Below are 21034 nucleotides of genomic sequence, written 5' to 3'. Positions count from 1 at the left end.
GCAGGCCTCACATGCCTCCTAGGCTGCCCCAGGCGTCCTTGGAGACGGGCCCTAGCAACCCCCAGGGGAACCTCGTTCTCGCCAGCCCGCGCGGCGAGAGAGAAAAAGAGCGCGAATGCGCGTTCCCGCGTATTCCTCCAGAACGGGGGGGAGAGAGATTGGCGCGCTCCCGCCAGGGGCTCCTCCGCCGCGCGGCGCGCGCGCTTGAGCTTGGGCAGGTGTGGTGCAGCTCATCTGCAAGGTGCTAGTGGCCAAGGTGGGGAGGCAAACAGGAGGCGGCGCTGGACCCACGTGCAGCAGCATTGCACTACAGGGGTGGTGAAGATAATTATTAATAATATTGAGTTTATAAATATGACACACTCGTAATTAGCATGGGCTCGTCTAGATTCATTTATTATTGCAGGCTTCATTTGCTTCCTAGTCAGCATTTCCATAGTTAGTGGTGTCGCTGAATAGTTATGGATGATGCTAGAATAGTCCTTATCACTACTGCTATAGGGTTAGCTTTATCATAATTAGTGATAAGTAATTATTGATGTGATTATTATTGCTGCTACCTTTTTGTTGTACTTCCTTTATTGCCCTCTGCAGTTATTTATCAGCCGTGGCGTTACAGTATTCCTTATAATTTATGTTTTTCATTGTTCTGCTTGTCATTGCTATTTATGGTTGTGATTTATTACTGGCGCATTACTTGTATTAGATTTTTCTGTACTGATTATTTTTTAATAATCTATAATGCTGTTTAATACATTGATCCTTGTTAAGGAGGAGACTTATTGAGCATGCTTTTTCCTCATCCTTTCCTTTCAGTGCAGGATTCCAATGCCTGTTTGTGTGCCTAGGAACGAAAACCACTGGCTGAAGGGCAGCAGCACCAGTTAAAAAGAAAACAAAGCAAACAGTGAGTTTTGAAACCATTATCTACGGTCACATTCATCTTATGTTTGTTGCTCTGGATGTTTTGTCTGGTTTTCCTCATGTTTCTTGTTGTGTGTTAAGTTATCAGCTTTAAGATAGTTGACAAAATAGTTTTTGTCTGTGTGTAGTCTGGAAAGGTGCAAAGTAAAAGGGAATTGTCCTTAGCAGTGATTTAAAAAAAAAAATCAAAGAAACTTCAAATTTAGCTTAGTTGTATTCATTTAACCTTGACCCTTTGTCTTGTTATCTACTGGACATAGAGTTACTAATTGCATATAATAACCGTGCAGGTTTCTTAGTGGTTTTTATTTCCAAATTGACTCAAGCTTCCTTCAGATAACATTAGATTTCAGCAGGGTCACCAATACTGTAGTCCTGATTCAAGCAAAACTCCTATTGATTGACTGCACTAGAAATGTTGCCTGAGGAAAGACTACACTGGGTCCATTCCAGACTATTTGTAAAAAGGAAAGGGTGAGAGGGAAAGCAGAGATGGAGTTGCTTTTTATATCTCTGTCAGGTGAAAACGTTAAGTTCAGTGACATGTTTAGGAGAAGCAGGAAGATAGTATCTCTGTTGTGTGAATAGTGATGGCTCTTGTTTTTTGTTTCAACGATTCAGCTAATCTTAGTTTTTTAAAGGGGCACATTAAAGAAAACTTCGTTATATTTGTAATTATTTTCACCAACATTGAAGGTCATTTCCTCTAACTCAGGGGTGGGCAAACTTTTTGGCCCGAAGGCCACATCTGGGTGGGGAAATTGCATGCAGGGCCATGAATGTAGAGCCGGGGTGGGGCTTGGGGTGTGGGAGGGATTGTGGGGTGTGGGAGGGGGTGCAGGGTGTACGAGGGTGTTCAGGGTGTTGGGGTGCAGGAGGGGTTCAGGATGTGGACTCCGGCCTGGTGCTGCTCTCCTTGAGTGGCTCCGGGGTGGTAGTGACATGCAGTGGTGCTAAGGCAGGCTCCCTGCCTGCCCTGGCCCCGCGCCGCTCCCGGAAGCGGCTGGCACCACCTCCGTGCGGCCCCTGGGGGAGGGAGGGCAGAGGGCTCTGCACGCTGCCCCCACCCCAGGGACCACAGGGACGTGGTGCCAGACGCTTCTGGGAGTGGCGCAGGGCCTGCAGCGCCACAGGGGTGGCAATCCCGTGGGCCGGATCCAAAGCCCTGACGGGCCAGATCCGGCCCACGGGCCATAGGTTGCCCACCCCTGCTCTAACTTATTATGGAAATAAAGAAACTGTTTTGCATGTTGCTGATTTAATATGTTGTTTGTCCTTTATCTGCAAGGTTAATGTTTTTCAACTGGACTGTCATCAAATCGATTGTCCTGTCTTGTGCTTTTTTTAATGTACAAATTCAGCTACATGGAAGATTACAGATCGGGGATGGGAGGAGGGGAGACATTTTATATTTTTTTTATACAAAACAAAACCAAAGATATTGACTGTAAAGTAAATAATAGAAAATCGAAGGGGGGTTATTTGCTAAATTACATCAATATGTTCAGATTTTTCCATACAAGTATCATTCCTTAATCAGTAACCAATAACAATGTAATATCTGGTCTACAACTCATATACTTCTGTTGTGTTTAGTGATGTGAAATCCAAAGCAATGTTTTTATGTCTAAGATGTGTTCTCACAGCAATGTAATGCGAAATGATGAACTCTAGATTAGATTGTAAATTCTTTTGGGCAGGCGCCACATCCGCTAATAAGTTTGTACAGCATGTAACACAACAGGGCCCTCATCCTGATTAAGATTTTTAAAGAAATCCTCTTGTTTAAACAGATCTCAAGAAAACTGTAGTGCTGAAACTAATTTACATTTTCACATTGTCCACAGTGAAGTATTTGGTTGGGTTCCTTGTCTTTGGCTCTGAATGGGCCATTTTGTGACTCGTGTATCGGGCAATCATACAAACCCTTACTGAAATAAGTACTTCCTCATGTAAGTAATACCATTGAGCTTAATAAAATCAGCAGTCTGAGTAAGAACTGCACATGAGAAGTGTTAGAAGCATTGGGCATTATATAGTTTTAGGAAAGGCAGATTATTGTATTTAGATATTAAACAGTATTAGCCTTCCAACTCTTTAGGAAGTCAAAACCAAATAGTAGGCCTGATCCTTCATTACTTGCATATGGAATGCAGGATTGGGCTCCAAATTTTAAGGCCCTGATTTTGCAAACCGTATGGGAATGTCTACACTGGAGCTGGAAAGTATAATTTCCAGCCTGAGTAGACCTACCTGCACTAACTAGTTCTGATTGAGACAGCACACTAAAAATAGAATAGCTGCGAGTGGTTGGATGGGTATCCTCTGATGCCATCCAAGACCATAAGTACATACTCGGGTAGCTAGCCCTTCTGCCACTCATGCTGCCGTGGCCATGCTTCTCTGTGTAGCATGCTCGCTGAATCAGATCTAGTGTGGGTATGTCTGCATGAGCTGGAAATTACACCTCCAGCTCTAGTGTAGACCCACCATTTAGGATGAAATTTTGGCCGCATTGACATCATTGGCAAACCTCCCATTAGGTTCCAAAGGGCAAGGATTTCATCCTTAGTGTTTATGTGAGTAAAGTTAAGCTTATGCCTAAGTGTTTGTAGGATAAGGGCCTATGTTTTGCATTTCAGCATATAAAGCAGGGACAAGAGCGGTCTTAAAAAACACAAACTAGCTGAGTTTAAAGTTAGTAGAATGTACTGTAATTGTGACACACCGATATAATACTGTAAGTACATTTGTGAAAATGCACAAATTCATGACAACATCATGAGCCTGCTTGGGGACTTTAATTCCCTAAATTCTTCAATATTCAGCACAAGGAAGAAATCTGCTGCTGCTTCTTCAATATTGTTCTTGTAGGGGCAAATCCAACTCCCTCCTCTGTAGCCACAGAAGTCCCCTAAGTAATGAAACTGGTGCAATTCTTCTGTGGAAAATGGAAAAGCCGGGGGCAGTACAGCCGGTGCACGCTCCAAGAGGCAGTGGAAATGGCTGGGCTGTCATCAAGGGGTCACAGAGTAGATCTGCGGTCTGTACTTGAGGATTCTCCTCCTGCTTGTCATCTTGGTCAGCGTCTCATGCCGGGCACTGGGATTTGAGTTTGATCCTTAGTGTTTGAAGTACATGAATTTCTTCTACAATAATATTAGTGAGTGGAGGACAAGTTGTTAATACATTTGATTGCTCTTTTGGAATGCAACGACTTCTGTTTTTGATGATTACCTGTTGTGATCCTTTTTATACATTTTTTAAAAAATGGCTTTATTTTTTAATGATATGTAACAAACTTTCCCTAAATATGTTTAATGTTATCTCTAGCTTTACATTGCTTTGCTTTTGTTCCTTTTTGTGACTAAAGCTTTAATATTTAATCTTTCTTTCCTGCTGTGATATATTATTGCCAGAGCAAGGTGATTACGCTTTGAATGTATGTCCTTGGCAAAAACAATGAGGAGTCCGGTGGCACCTTAAAGACTAACAGATTTATTTAGGCCTAAGCTTTTGTAGGATGCATCTGAATAAGTGGGTTTTTTACCCACGAAAGCTGAGGCCCAAATAAATCTTTAGTCTTTAAGGTGCCACCGGACTCCTCGTTGTTTTTGTGGATACAGACTAACACGTCTACCCCTATGATACTTGTCCTTGACAATTACCATTTTAAAAAATCCTTAAGTAGATGTTTCTGTATTTTTCTGTCATTTCTTACTGTAAAGGCAAATGCCATAATAAGATTATCCTGTTTCATTTTGTCCTCTAAGGCCCTGATCCTGCAAGCACTTAATTGACTTTAATGGGACTAGAGAGATAAGGTGGGTGAGGTAATATTTTTTTATTGGACCAACTTGTGTTGGTGAGAGAGACAAGCTTTTGAGTCACATAGCGCTCTTCTCTGGTCTGTGAAAGATACTTCAAGCTCTGTGAGGCTTGAAAGCTTGTCTCGTTCACCAACAGAATTTGGTCCAATAAAAGATATTACCTCACCCACCTTGTCTCTTTAATATCCTGGGACTGACACAGTTACTACAACACTCATACATTTAATGGGACTACTCAGATTCATTGCTATTACATTATAGTTTTATACCAGTGAAACTCGGTTGATTTCCCTGAAGTTACACTGATGTAAAACTGAAGTAATGAAGCTGTGAATCAGGTCCTTGGATTATCTTTTAAACCATCTTTGTTCCCATAAACCAGTGATCAGCAACCTTTGGCACGCGGCTCGCCAGGGTAAGCACCTGGCGGGCAGGGCGGTTCTGTTTACCTGCCGCATCCGCAGGCTTGGTTAATTGCAGTTCCCACTGGCTGCAGTTTGCTGCTCCAGGCTAATGGGGGTGGTGGGAAGTGGCAGCCAGCACATCCCTCGGCCCACGCCGCTTCCCGCAGCCCCCATTGGCCTGGGAGCTGTGATCGGCTGAACCTGCAGATGCGGCAGGTAAACAAACCGGCCCGGCCCGCCAGGGTGCTTACCCTGGCGAGCTGCGTGCCAAAGGTTGCCGATCCCTGCCATAAACAATCACTATTCTCATGAAAGGGAAGTTTCTTCACTTTTTCCTATCACCACATTGTTATGTTTTCTAACCTTGACATGTTACATGACAGTAGCACCGTTAGCATTTTAAAAGTGCTTATTGCCCTGCTTGGGTTGAGTTGCCTGTCCCTTACTTTTATTGACAGGAGAAACTCAGAAACAATTTAGTACCCCTGTCTATTTTGGTAAAATGAATCTATTTCTGGGTACAGTATGAATTGAGTGCCATCACTTTGGAAATAGAGGGAAGAGCGCACTCCAAGTATAATACAGACAGTTGTTGCTACTTATTTTTTAAAGTTAACCTTTATAAATTGCTTTGTTGTGATGTTCATGGAAAAAACAAACATACAAACAAACACAATATGCTAGCAGTTCTTAAGCAGAAGTCTCAGATGAAATTACTGTCTAAAATGATATACCTAAGAAACAGATTCTACATTTTAAGGTTGTGAAATAATACTTGAGAACATCCTTTAATGTATGTGAATATAAGTCTCCAAAAGATTAGCTACAATAGGATGCCAGCAAGTTCTTTTTGTAATGCTCATGGGGAGAACTGAAGCACGATATCTCAGTGCATCTTGTAGACCATTGCTTTCTTGAATGTAGGAGAAGATAAATCATTTAAACTCCACACATTTTCTGACTATACAACCTCAGCTCTATTGTTATATTTGGAATCTTTAAATCTCCTGGGTGTGTTTCAACAAAGTTTTTAAGTTCTAAGCATTTGTAATTCTCTGCTGTTTGTACACAGTCTTCAATCACTGATGTTCTGTTTAAAAAAAAAATCTGAGAGATTTTTATCATGAAATGTATATCATAAAATATTGAAAATTTAACTTGATGTTAGTAGATTAGACTTGACAATGTATTTTCCCTTTCCCACTCCCATTGCATACATTTGTTGGCTATATACCAGCAGGTGTTCTGGCTGACCTTTGCCCTCAGATTTTTTTGATTATATACTTGAGCCAAGATTTTGAAAAGTCATTTGCAATGTTGGGTACCTTGGTTTGGGTGTACAAATTAAAGGGGCCCTGATTTCCATGAAGTGCTGAGCTTCTTAAGACAAGGCTCTAATTTAGGTGTCAGACATGCAAAAACTAAGGGTATGTCTATATTGTGATTAAAAGCCCTTGGCTGGCCCACGCTAGTGGACTCAGGCTCAAGGGGCTTGGGTTAAGGGGCTGTTTAATTGCAGTATAGACATGTGGGCTTGGGCTGCAGCCTAAGCTCTGGGACCCTCCCACCTTGCAAGGTCCCAGAGCCCAGGCTTCAGCCTGAGCCTGAATGTCTATACTGCAGTTAAACAGCCCCTTAGTCCAAGCCCCACAAGTCCAAGTCAGGTGGCAGAGGTCAGCCGCAGATTTTTAGTAGCAGAGTAGACATACCCTTATGCATGCAGTCTCACTAATCACTGTTGAAGATCTTGGAGTCCAGTTCCTCGGATTCTTTGAACTCCATTCATTGATCTATAGGGTTAAACCTGTCCAAGAAGAGCATTATTGGATTATATTTCATTTTGCAGGTTACAGTGAGATCATGTATGTATACAAAGTCAATCAGAACTGTAGTTCTGTGCACACAAGCAGTTAGAAGTGCTAATGGGGATGAGAGAAGATATAATAAAGCCTTTTTTAACTTATACTTTAAAATGAACAACTAATTTAAGTATTTTTAAAAATACTTAAACTTGCCCCAAAATCTATGTTTATTTTAAAGTGGTCTGATTGTCTTTTCTCAGCCAAACTTCTCTTCCACTAACTAGAACTTTGATTATTGGGCAGAAGTGTGATGTCACCCAAGATATATCACTTTAGGAAAAAGGAGAATAATTCCTAGAACCAAAAAATGTTCCAGAAAGGAGAAGTTCAAGCAGATATGGGGCTCCCTGCAATACCGCTTAATTGGCCCGTGCAACTAAAAGGTCCAAACATCAGTAAGAAATCTTCTACCCTACTCCTCAACTAGCCCAAACTCCTTTGCCATGCTAACCGGTGAGGTAGACACTGAAGTGCAGTGACGACTTTGGATGTGTTTGAAACTGATATGAGTGGGAGAAGGTTTCCTGTTAAGTAGGCGAGGAGAGAACCTGCTATGTGCCCAAGCCAGGCAGAGATACATTGAGGAGATTTAGTCAGCCTGCAAGGAAAGATATTTTTGTTAAAGATTCATCACGTCCACCCTGGTCCTCCAGTAAGAACAGTACAGAAAAGATTACGTAGACCTCATGTGTAATGGCAAAAGAACCCATTTATCTATTTTTTTTTAAACATACTGAATTAAAAAAATGTACAATCTCTTTTTTCTCTTTGCAGGTATTTCTTAAAAAAATGTCTGAAGCTGAATTCACAGACCCTGTAAAGTTCCAGTTCCAGGTTTAAGCCATTGGCTACTGATGTGCCTCAACTCAGTTCTTCAGGGACCAAGTCTAGATGTGCGAGGGCAATTCACTTTTCAAGCCGTTTCAAACCTGACTTCTCTACTGAGACTGCCTATTAGGGCCAAATTTCAGTTAGCCTCACAGGAAAAGCTGTGAACACAAACACCTGCGTCTTCATGCACAATACTGACTGGCATGTGTAACCTGCAACATTTGCTTTCACAATTACCTATTAAGCGTAGACAGATAAAAAAGTTATGTGCAGACAAACAGATTTCCTGGTCCAGTAGTTAAAGTGCTAGCTTGGGCCACCTGAGACCTGGAGTCAATTCCTACTCTGCTATGGATATCTTGGGCAAATAACTTAGTCTCTAAGTGCCTCAGTTCTCAATCTGTCAAATGGGGACAATAGTTAACCCCTCCCTCCTGGGGGTAGTGTGAGGATAAGTACATCAAAGATTTTGAGGCACTCACATACTACAGTACTGAGGGCCATAGAAGTACCTAAGGTGTTTGCAAATGTTAAAACTGTAGGTAAGAAGATCTGCTGAAAATGTGGCCCTTAGTAGAAGGGTTTTTGTTTTTTTTTGTATTGTAGATACCTGTCCCCTGGGAAGGAAGTGAGATCACCAATTCATGGCCACAGAACATCTATTAGATGGCCATTCTTTACAGTCTCTACCAGCCTGGACTAGATTTGAACTGTTGATTAAGAGGGTTTATAGCCTGTTATTTATACTACATTTCTAATGTACCCATCACGGTGTTGGCAAGGCAACAATATTACTAGTGGGAAAATAATTGCTAATTCTTTGAGTTCCTCTAGCCACCCAACATGATCTTAAATGAGCACATAGGAGATACAGTCTCCCTCTCTCATTTCTGGTGCCCAGCACCACAGTAGCCCCAGGGGACTGGGAGGAACAAATGCAGGGAAAGTTTTGCTCAGCCCTGCAATCCAGAATAGTGCATGCTTGGTACAGAGAGAATTTTCAGAGAACTTAGCTGCCAAACTCTGACAAGTGTTTACTGAGCATGTGTGAACTGAGATTTTTCAGAGGCTTATAACTTGGCAAAATTTGGGTAAATTTTTACCGAGATGGCAAAAGGCACATCTCTGACACAAGGTATGCCCCATGCCAGATTTCAAGTCTCTTCTCTGAAGCACAGGCACTAAAGCTTATCCATGAAATGGATGGGGAAAAATTTAACTTGGGGGAAACAATGTATTTTTTCCCCTTTAACTTTGTTCTCAGAAACAGGTAAACTGTTTTGGCTAAAACTTTGTAGAAAGATTCACTGTGAGCAGACACTCAGCATGGAAAATTTCAGCTTGAATGGCTGGCTATATTTTGGCAAAGTTATAAGTTACAGAAAACAAGATCTTATAATGGGAAGTGTAGGTTAACCTTAACCACAGGCAGTCTATCTGCTCTGCCTATAATAAGTAATTAACTGAATTTCCAAAGTGTGCACATGCTTTAAACAGAGTAACTGAATGATAGACTACACTTGGATCACTTATTTGTTACTGAAATGCAGCCACCTCTGACATGACACATGGCCACTGTTCAGCAGGAGAGGAAGTGAAGAATACAGTATCCAACTAAAACTTCAGAGGCAGGCAGAATTGCCAAAACTACAATTTGGCCAGGACACCAAGGTGTAACTATAGTGACATCAGTTTTATGTATGAAGTACAAGAAAGAGTCTCCCAGTTGTGATTGAAAGATGGCACCTCCAACAGCAGAGTGCCCCCGAACGGCATGCTAGGACTTTGCGGCAACACTGAGGGAAAAAGTATTTGGGTTCCTGGGAGACCACTGCAGCCCAACAATGCTATCCCAGTCAATTTCTTCCCTTTCCTATAGCTGTTCAGGGATAACTCTCATGGTCCCAGCTGAGGGGAGAAAGGGATCAGGACTAGTACAGAGTTTCTTGGGCAGAGGATGTGAGAGCTTTGCCTGACTGCTATAATTTGATTATCCAATAATTCTGCATGGTAGTAATGATTTCCTCATATACAGCAGCGTATTCCCTGCACTCTACAAAAAAAGGAGGGCTTGAGGAATGCAAACCAGAGGCAGACTGTTTGGGTAACCAATGGGGACCCAGTTCTTGGAGGAAGTAAGCGGCTGCCCAAATCTAGTAAAGGGATTTGTTTCTGGAGTGTGGGGGCAGGAGAGAACCTAAAGTGTTGTTGGGGCAGCAGCTTTGTGTATGTGGGTGGAAGTGTCAACGTTGAGGAGAATGGGAGCCTGAGGCGTTGAGGGTGTGCCGAATTTGGCACAGCTTCCCCCATTCTACTCCTCTCCCCATTAGCCCCATCCCCTTTTTGGGCCATGCCTCTTTTCATCTATTGATCTCTCCCCATTATCAGTCCTTGCCTACTCAGCCCTCCTAGTTGACCCCCCACACGTCCCTGATAGCAATACCCAGCTGCCCACTCCTCTTTCTCCTAGCTGAGGGCTGACTTGGCACCAGCAGGGGAGCAGATTGATGATGTAGAGATGATGATGAGTCACAGCATCCTCTGGCAGCTGGAAGGTAAATGTGTGAACGTCACTTGAGATGTAGGACATTTGACAGCCCTCAGACACTTATGGACTGTTTTTCAGGAGAGTTGTTCATCCACAATTCCAGCTCATGGCAATGAGAACTGTGAATGCTCAGTAACTTTGAAAGTCAGGTATGGTATCTCATGCTGGGAACTCAGAAAAGGAGGCACCCAGAGTCAATGGTCACTTTTGAATGTTTGGCTACCAAGGGCAAATCCTTGTCATCATTGAAGCCAATGGGGAGTTTGGCCAGGGACTTATATCGGAGGGTGCTGAGGGAGTTGGCTGATGTGATTGCAGAACCAGTGGCCATTATATTTGAAAATTCATGGTGATCAGGGGAGGTCCCAGACAATTGGAAAAAGGCGAATATAGTGCCCATCTTTAAAAAAGGGGAGAAGGAGAATCCAGAGACCTGCAGACTGGTCAGCCTCACCTTAGATCCTGGAAAAATCATGGTGCAGGTCCTGAAGGAATTCATTTTGAAGCACTTGGAGGAGAGGAAGGTGATCAGGAACAGTCAACATGGATTCACCAAGGGCAAGTCATGCCTGACCAACCTGATTGTCTTTTATGATGAGATAACTGGCTCTATGGATATGGGAAAAGCAGTGGATGTGATATATCTTGACTTTAGCAAAGCTTTTGATATGGTCTCCCACAGTATTCCTGCCAGCAAGTTAAAAAAGTATATATTGGATGAATGCACTATAAGGTGAATAGAAAGTTGGCTAGATTGTTGGGCTCAATGGGTAGTGATCAACAGTTGCTGTCTAGCTAGCAGCCGGTATCAAGTGGAGTGTCCCAGGGGTTGGTCCTGGGACCAGTTTTGTTCAACATCTTCATTAATGATCTGGATGATGGGATGGATTGCACCATCAGCAAGTTCACGGATGGCACTAAACTGGGGGGAGAGGTAGATATGCTGGAGGGTAGGGATAGGGTCCAGAGTGACCTAGACAAATTGGAGGATTGAGCCAAAAGAAATCTGATGAGGTTCAACAAGGACAAGTGCAGAGTTCTGCACTTAGGAAGAAATAATCCTATGCACTGCTAGAGGCTGGGGACTGACTGGCTATATGGTAGTTTTGCAGAAAAGGCCCAGGGGATTACAGTGGAGAAGAAGCTGGATATGAGTCAATGGTGTGCCCTTGTTGCCAAGAAGGCTAACGGCATACTGGGCTGCATTAGTAGGAGTATTGCCAATAGATTGAGGGAAGTGATTATTCCCCTCTGTTCGGCACTGATGAGGCCACATCTGGAGTATTGCGTCCAGTTTTGGGGTCCCGCTACAGAAAGGATGTGGACAAATTGAAGCGAATCCAGTGGAGGGCAACAAAAATTATTAGGGGGCTGTGGCACATGAATTATGAGGAGAAGCTGAGGGAAATGGGCTTATTTAGTCTGCAGAAGAAAAGAGTGGCGGGGGGGATTTGATAGCAGCCTTCAACTACCTGAAGAGGGGTTCCAAAGAGGATAGAGGTAGGCTGTCCTTAGTGGTGGCAGATGACAGAACAAGGAGAAATGGTCTTGTTGCAGTGGGGGAGGTCTAGGTTGGATATTAGGAAAAACTATTTCACTAGGAGGGTGGTGAAGCACTGGAATGGGTTACCTAGGGAGGTGTTGAAATCTCCATCCTTAGAGGTTTTTAAGGTCCGGATTGACAAATCCCTGACTGGGATGATTTAGTTGGGGTTGGTCCTGCTTTGACTAGGGGGTTGGACTAGATGACCTCCTGACGTTTCTTCCAACCCTAATCTTCTATGATTCTATGACTTCAATAAAACCAGAGTTCAAGTCTGAATCCTTCGTTTTATACAATTACTATGCAGAATTATATAAAAAAATTAACTAGTCAAAGATGTGCATTCAAAAGTTCACTCACTATTCATGATGTCTTTATGCCTTTTCAGTTATGATAAACATTTAGGGATCCAGGCCCAGATCCACAAAGAACTTAGGTGCCTAAACCCCAGACATCGGGTCCAAATTTTAGGCTCCATTGTGATTCACAGAATTCCTGCTCTGCTGTCACCTAACTCTGTAGGCACATAAGTTTTCAGGGTTGAAGTTCTCTAGGTGCCTGAACCTCTTGACAAGCACACTGCTGCCTCCCTCTACCCATTGTATGCTTTTACCACATAAGCTCCAATGTGATCCACAAACTGTGGAAAGATAGGCATCTGCATGTCTATCTTGCCTGCAGGGCCTGATCTGGTAGGCATGCTAAGAGGCTGCCTACTAGATCAGGTCCTGTTCAACACTGCACTTTAGGTGGTGCCGCCCACCTTATAACCTTTAGCCCAGTGGTTAGGACACTCGGGATATAGGAAATGTAGGTTCCATTTCCCCCCCTGTCTGAGTGGGAGAAAGGATTTGAACAGGGGTTTCCCACACCTCTCGGAGGAGTGTCTAACCACTGAGCTATGGGATATTCTGGTGTGGGTCTTCCTCAGTCTCTTCTCTTGAAGCTGTTCCACTGTATATAAAGACTTAGAGTTGTTGGGCCACAGAGAGAGCCTGAGAGTGACTCTGTATCCTGGTGGAGATGCCAAGTCAAATCCCCTGGCTCCCATGACTCTTCAATTATTTATAAAAAGTGGAATAGCTTCAACAGGAGAGACTGAGGGATTCTGAATATCCTGTAGCCCAGCGGCCGGAGCACTCTTATGAGAGGTATAGGAGATCCCTGATCATATCCTTTCTCCCCTTCAGGGAGAAGAGGGAATTGAATGGGGGTCTCCCACCTCCCAAGTGAGTGTTCTAACCACTGGGCTAAACTTCTAAAAGGAATAGCAACTCCTCCTCCAGCCATTGTGTATGGAATGAGGCAGGTGCCTAACACTTTCTCATCAGAAACCACTTAGCACCTAAGCCAGTGTTTCTCAACGTTTTTGATATCAGGGACCGGCTTGCTGCCTCCCTAAACTGTGTCAGGGAGATCTCCGGGACTGGTCCATGGACTGGTCGTTGAGAAACACTGACCTAAGCCACCTGATTCCAGGAGTGAATCTGGTTGTACAACATTAGTGAAGATAAGCACCTATCTCCATGAGAGGGGATGGCCTTAGGATACCCCCTTTTCCTTGGCATCTCTCTTAGCTAGCATGCTGGCTTTTGTGGATCTCATTCTTGGATGCCTGTCTCTCACCATTCATTGTACAAGGAGTCTAGGTGCCTAACTTTGTGGATCATCAGTGTTGTTATTGTGATTTTCTAGGTAACTAAAAGTTAGGCATTCCAATGCCTAAGTCCCTTTGTGGTTCAGGCCACAGTCTGGAAGTGTGGTCTTGTACAGAACCTGCTACTGGCTCTGCTACCAACTCACTCTGAGTCATAGTTAAGTTTTTAGGATGTGTGGCAATAGGCCAGTCCCTTCCCTACCAACTTCCCCCTCTGCTGTTGCTCTTTTATAGACTCTCTTCTCCTAGTGCTGTTTTTTCAAACAGCTTACTTTGTTTTTATAAACTTCCTGAATTACTGAGCCACTAGAGTCAGTGGGTAAACCATTCTGTCACCAGTGGTGTCTTTGCTACATCCTCATTTATTTCCAGGCCAAGTGACTGGCAGGGGAGGCCAGTATCAGCATTCTGGTAAACAGTTGTTGAAAGAAAATGTTGCGCAGTAGCACTTTCTCACTCCGCCTCCGTGACTCTCTCTCCTCCAACTCCCCACTTCCTGTCCCCCGACTTCTTTCCAAACTCTGTGGCCACCTCATACACTGCAGAAGCTCTATCATACCAGCGATGTTTAAACAAAACTCCCCCAGTGATGGCAGTGCTTACAGCAGGGAGTTTTACTTGAAACTGGATGGGAAAATATGACTCCAAAAATGCAAATTATTATGACTGGTTTGTCTTGAATTATGGTACACAAAAAATATTGTTGTTTGCATTTCCCTCATAGCATTGTGTGCAGATCTCGGAAAACATGACAGTTGCACAAGAGAGGGTTATACAAGGGTATGCTCAAACAGGGAGCGAAGCAGGAAGGAAAAAGAGGAGGAAGGAAGAAACTCAATTAAGCATGTTAAATATTTTCTTGTCAATAGTGTTTTCTTAAACATTGGAAAATCTGAGTATGTAAGTTAAAGCTGCCTGGGCAGACCGTGCTTACTCACTGGATTCCATAAATCACACTGATGTTACCAGCATATTTTGTTTCGATGATTTCTCTAATTCATTCATCACACGCTGTTGTTGGACTTGAAGACTTAATATTCTCCATCTCTAATTTGTATGGGACAGATCCTTCAGTCCTAACTCAGGTCCAAGTCCTGATTATCTTACTCCTGCAAATAATCCAATTATCTTCAAATGGGACTAACTGCATGGGTAAAGTAAGCAAGATTTGGCCTTCAGTCCATACACAGCTAAAACTCCGACTGCAGTCTAAGGAGGTTTTGCCTAAGTAAGGAGTTCAGGATTTGACTCGATACTATGATTGTGTTCAACGCATACTTCTTTTAACAATAGAAAACAAAATTCCACTATGATTTATATTACCGTATTGTATATGTCAATTGTTTGAGTTCCCCTATGTTCTTTTGGTATTATTTCAGGATAGTGATGAACACAGAATCTTGATTCAGACTTGTCTGTCTTTTAGATAGTTTTAGTGCTTATTGCTCTTTTTCAAGAATTGGCCTAGGGTTTATTGGGAAAGCTTTTGAGAACCATCATTCTCATTTTAACATTTGAAAACACATAGGGTCTCTTTGTCTCATTTCTCCCCAGTGTGCATTGGCCCTAGCCGCAGAGAATGTGAAGCAGCAGCTTATGATATTGGAAAGATCACTAGGAAAGGGAATGTGTTCTGATTGTTCTAGCTCATATTTTCTATGCATCCAAGCAGCTCCTGTATATTACCCACTAGTGGAGAGCAAACTGCCTTTCTGTGGGCAAATGACACCTGCAGCCAAATTTTCATGTGGTCTTGCATTCTGGATGACTGTATTTTTTCAGTGTCCAACCTTCAACACCCTGCACGCCAGACTCAGGGTGTCCCAAGTTCAGCACTCAGAAATGGAGGCACCCCAAATTAGAGGCCACATTTGAAAATTTTGGCCTTAAAGTGTAGGTTGGACTACTTCCTTATTTATATAGTCAATAAGGAGATTCTCTAGGCCTACATTTTAAGTATTTAAATACACCATTAGCTAACCTTGTCCAAACCTCCTCATACTCTTCCCCTATGCTCTATATCTAATAAAAAACAAAAAGAAAAACCAGCAGTCATGGGCACTGCTACTGACTAATCATCCAACAGCAGCTGAAGATCTAGCTAGATCACCAGATTTTGAACTTTAGAAATAGTAAACAAACACCGTCAATCCAAGATGCACATACAATCCTTAGTGTATCTTCTCTTTGCTTCCACAACCTACCAACATCACCTTAGTCTTATTTCAGTTGAACCAGAGAAACCTAGATCTCATCCACGCTCCAGTGTCAACCAGTCATTCAGGCTTGGTTTCTATTACATAGACTCAGTTGTGCATGTGTCTACATGTAAATTTGTCCCCCAATGATGTAAATGCCTGTTATGGTCACACTGTAACACCACCTCCCCAAATGGCGTTGAGCCATGGTTGATGTACTGGGGTTGATGCAGTGTGAGTATAGACACTGTGTTACCTATGTCAACCATAACATCCTCCAGCAGCTATCCCACAATACCCAACACTGACCATTCTGGTCACAATTGTGAACTCCACTGTCCAGAGATCTCAGATACTGGAAGCCCTCCCTCCCCCTTCCCCGTTTCCCTTAAAACCCTGCAAATTTTGGAAATGCCTTTTCCTGATTGTCCAGTTTGGTGAGCAAATTAGCAACTTTCCATTGTTGTGTGCAACTGCCTGGCCAGCCATGCCAACTACATGCTCCAGATGTGCTTCAGCCTGGAGAAGACAGGAGATATTGGATCTCCTGGACCTATGGGTAAAATAAGCTGTGCAGGCACTGCTACAGATCTGCCATACCAATGTGTACATATAGGAGAAGATTGCACGGGGAATGCAGGAGAAGGGGTACGACAGGGATCAGCATCAGTGCTTCATGAAAGCGAAGGAATTGTGGCAGGAATACCAGAAGGCCAACAGTCGATCTGATGAGGCGCCTCAGACCTCTTGCTTTTACAATGAGCTGCATGCCATACTTGGCAAATACCCTACCACCACCCTTTAGACCACCACGGATACCTCTAAGAAACCCAAGACACAGGCCCCTGCTGTGAACAGCAAGGAGGAAGAGAAAGTGGATGGGGAACAAGCAGCTGGGGGATCCAGCTATACTGAGAGCCAGAACCTGTTTGAGACTCCACTGCAGTGCAGTCAGTCCCAGCAATTGAGCATAGGTGAACCTGATGCAGGGGAAGGAACCTTGGGTAAATGTGTGAATGTAATTCCCATTAAAATGATGCACTGATGGTACCTCCAACTTAGCAGGGCACAGCTATTGACTTTTCATTCATTTACTCATACTAGAAGAGGTAGAGTACAACAAAGACAGGCAGAGTTGTTATCTGCAGTTCATTCCCCTGTACAGTGAGGCAAGGAGGAGGGGGTATGTGAAGCAGTTTGTTTATGTACACAGGGATGTCCCTTGAATCCTCTGGAGAGATCTCAATGAAATTTTCACGGAGGTACTCTGAAATCCTCTCCTGAAAGTTTCTAGGGATGGCAGCCTTGTTTTTTCCTCCCCAGTACGACACTTTGCCACACCAGTCGGTGATAACTTGGGCAGTCACCATTGCAGTAAACAGACTAGAAGCATTCGGGCCTGGGCAGCTTCAGGACACCAACATGAGCTGTGTGCTCTGTGCCTTTATTACGCTCAAGAGTGAGATATCAGCTAAAATCATCACTGCCTGTTGAAAATAGTGCCAGTATTCAGTGCCATTGCCCTATACTCATAGTTTCATGCAACTGAGCCATTCCGTCCTCATTTCCTTCACCCCGGCAGGCCATGCTCACCATGTTTGGTGCTGTGAGTGGCGCCGTGCACAAGCACCCTGAAGTATTAATAAGCATGTCTTGTTTAAAACTTTAGGGAGCAAAGGAAGGCAGTTCTGAACCTTAATTTTTGCTTTCTGTTGTGACTATCCTGACAACGGTACCTCTGTGTGTTTTACTGTAACTACTATTGTCGTGGCCTTGGGGTTCACCTTCTACACTCGTGGAATCAGGGCTGGCTCCAGGCACCAGCATGCCAAGCAGGTGCTTGGGGTGGCAATCTGCAAGGGGCGGCAGTCTGTGTGTTTTTGCTCCCCGCCCCCAAGCAGCGCGCCGAATTACCGCCACGGACGGCGGGGGCAGTCCGTGTGCCATTAGGGCGGCATGTGCGTTTCCGCAGCGGCGGCAATTCGGCTGCAGCTTCTGTCTTCAGCTGCCTGCGGCGGCTGCCTCCGGCTGAAGACAGAGGCTGTCACCGAATCGCCGCCGCGGAAACACGCGTGCCGCCCTAACGGCACATGGACTGTCCCCGCTCTCCACAGCGGCAATTCAGAGTGCTGCTTGGGGCGGCAAAAACAGTGGAGCTGGCCCTGTGTGGAATGCCTGAGTCACATAAGGAAGAGAAAGAAGAGGACTCGGGATGACATATTCAGCGAGAGCCTGCAAGCCAGTGCTGCATCAGATCATGAGCATAGGGCCTGGAGGGTGAATATTGCAGAATGTATGGAGAAGGCAAGAGTGGGTAGGAGAAAGGCCAGGAATCCTAACAGGAAAAGGAGAGGGAGCTGCACCAGGACATAATGGGGCTTCTCAGGCAGCAAACACTCATGCTGGTGTCCATGCAATGGACTTCTGGGGCAAACTCGTCACACAGATCCAGGAATGTGGCTTTTTGCATCTGAAAGTTCTGCAGCCACTGCTCACCGTTCAAAACGAGCATTACAATGCAATCCCACCCGTCAGTGCTTGTTTCTCAGCCCAGAAATGGCGCTCCACTGTCAACCCTGTGAATGCCACCAACAACCTAGAATTGGTTTTTGTTCACTATGTCCCACAGCAATCTGTCTTCCATGAAATCATGATGTGGTTCTTTTTGTGGGTGTGGCAATATCGGAGGATCATGTGTCCTGTACTTGCAACACTCATGACAATAGTGCAGAGCTGTGTAATTTCCATGCTTCTGTTAGAGATGGTGGACAGTGAGGAGGGTCATATGGGTTCATCGGATTTTTAAAAAAGGCATGAAAATTATGGGATAGGGCTCACATTATAGGCTGGAGAAAGTCTCATGCAGGGAACTTGACCCCTTCTCCTAATCATGCCTGTGTGACTTGTTTCTGCCCCACCATATGTTGCCCAAACTTCCCAAAACAGTGCTCTGGATGGTGATGGGTTGCACACTGGAATATCTACCCCTGGTGCACCTCACTGTGCATTGACACAAACATTGCTGGTGAGTATGCTCAGCGCTGATGCAAGGAGCCAAGTATGCACGTGCATGAGTGATATACTAAGTGTGGTGGCTTTATGACAATGTAACATGCTTCAGCCAAAGTTTGTGCTACAAACATGGCCTCAATAAGGCATTTAACCAACAAGATAAAAAAAAAAATCCTACTGCCATTCCTGCAAACTTAGTTTGATCTCAGTAAGTCAAGTTGGGTTCCTTATTTCTAGTGCATCACTAGTAATAAAGGTTCTGCAGGCCGAATTAGGTCTTCATGATGCTGTCAACAGCACCAGTACAAACTGGTGCCTTCGGTGCTAGGTTAGCTGTTGGCGATGCATAAGAAGGAATAGAATCCAGCTCCCACGTTTAGCTGTGTTAGCTCTGTGGGACTAACAGAAGTAAACATTAATTTTTGTCACGGAGGGCAGCAGATGACTCAATACATATTGGGGGGGGGTGATCTGTCAGGTAAGATGATAGCATTTTTACACAGTCATTTTTCAGGGTAGAGCTGAATTGAATGGGGATTGCTAGCCCAAACCATTCAGACATTCCCTGCTATGGTCCTTATATTTCATTCTTGCAGGATATTTCAGTAAAGTTATTAGCTTCATTTCTTTACCAACTCCATCCCTCATCCCCCACCTTGTTTCCATCTATATTTTTCTGTCCTTCTGTAGCATCCCTTTCAGTCAGTGCCGGCGTTAAGCATACACAGACTAAACAATTGCTTAGGGCCCTGACCAGTTCCAGAGGCCCCCCCTATTCACTTTCTTAGTATGTGTTGTGTGTGAAAGGGGCCAAAATATTTCTGCATAGGGCCCCCAAAGAGCAGCACTGCCTCTGCTTTCAGTCTAACACTAAGGCGCACAATCAGCTCTGTGACAACTGTCATTGCTTTTTTTGCTGGAAAAAAATGGAGCCCATGATCTTCAAAACAACTATGGAAATGTTGAGAATAACACTTCTGTATTTCATCCAGTCCTTCACTTTTGGAGTTTACTATCCCAATTCCGTGCAAAGATTTTTATGTGTTGTGGAAGGGTAGCAAGTTCCTCATGGGGAAGGCCTAGTTCCTGTCCTCATGGGGAACTGATAGCAAGTTTTACAGTCTCCTATCTGCAAAATGCTACAAAACTGCTGAGTTGTATGAGCTATGGGTTAGAATGGAGAAGCCAAGTGCTGGGGCATTCTTGGCATGGTAATTCAGAGATAAGCAGGGAGCGAGGCTGGATGCTGCAAAGAGAAGTAGGAAGGAGAAGAGGGTTGGAAGTGGCCACATGACTGGGTGAGGGCAGGCAGAAAGAGAATGAGGGGAAGACTCAGAAAAGGGTAGTTAGAGGGAGAAAGTGGAAAGGGAAAGAGATTAAAGGGAAGTAAGGTGAAATAAAAAGAACCCGTGGAAAGAGGGAGAGAATGCATTATATGAAAGAGAGGGACAAATGGGAATAAGGGAGATAGAAAAAAGTGAACAGCAGACACCGAAAGACAGAGGAAGAGACACAGGGATATAATTTTCAAAAAAACTGAGTGAAGGAAGTGAAAAGAATAAACTAAGAGCAAAATGAACAGAGATTGGCAAGTTAGAATGTTAACATTTTAAAGCCAAAATGTGACAAAGTACACCAATTATTTTAGTTTGCAAGTGTGTATATGTACAAACACATTTACACATGCACGTGTGTGCAATTTTCTGAGTGAAATCCAAAAGCAAAACAAATTAAATTGCTGTTTATTAGGGCTGCCAAGTGATTAGACTTAAAATTAATCATAATTAATCGCACAATTAAAAAAATTAATCACGATTAATCGTGCTGTTAAACAATAATAGAATACTATTTATATACATATTTTTGGATGTTTTCCACATTTTCAAATATATTGATTTCAATTACAACACAGAACAAGAAATGTGCAGGGCTCACTTTATATTTATTTTTTATTATAAATATTTGCACTGTAAAAATAAAAGAAATAGCATTTTTCAATTCACTTAATATAAGTACTTCAGTGCAATCTCTTTATCATGAAAGTTGCACTTACAAATGTAGAAGTATGAACAAAAATAACTACCTTCACAAATAAAACAATGTCAAACTTTAGAGCCTAGAAGTCCACTCAGTCCTACTTCTTGTTCAGCCAATCGCTCAGACAAACAAGTTTGGTTACATTTGCAGGAGATATAATGCTGCCTGCTTCTTGTTTACAATGTCAA

At 43.5% G+C, this 21034-nt stretch overlaps 1 long non-coding RNA gene across 1 annotated transcript; it reads left to right on the top strand.

The window, feature by feature from the left end:
• Nucleotides 1–276: 276 nt before the first annotated feature.
• Nucleotides 277–8178, top strand: LOC128830103 (uncharacterized). Its single transcript, XR_008443537.1, has 3 exons — nucleotides 277–318; nucleotides 817–907; nucleotides 7795–8178. It is a non-coding gene; the product is annotated as an uncharacterized LOC128830103 (long non-coding RNA).
• Nucleotides 8179–21034: the final 12856 nt, after the last annotated feature.

The sequence above is a fragment of the Malaclemys terrapin genome, chromosome 1 (genome assembly GCF_027887155.1).
Source record: "Malaclemys terrapin pileata isolate rMalTer1 chromosome 1, rMalTer1.hap1, whole genome shotgun sequence".
Classification (NCBI taxonomy): Eukaryota; Metazoa; Chordata; order Testudines; family Emydidae; genus Malaclemys; species Malaclemys terrapin.
This window is presented reverse-complemented; position numbering and strand designations above follow the sequence as displayed.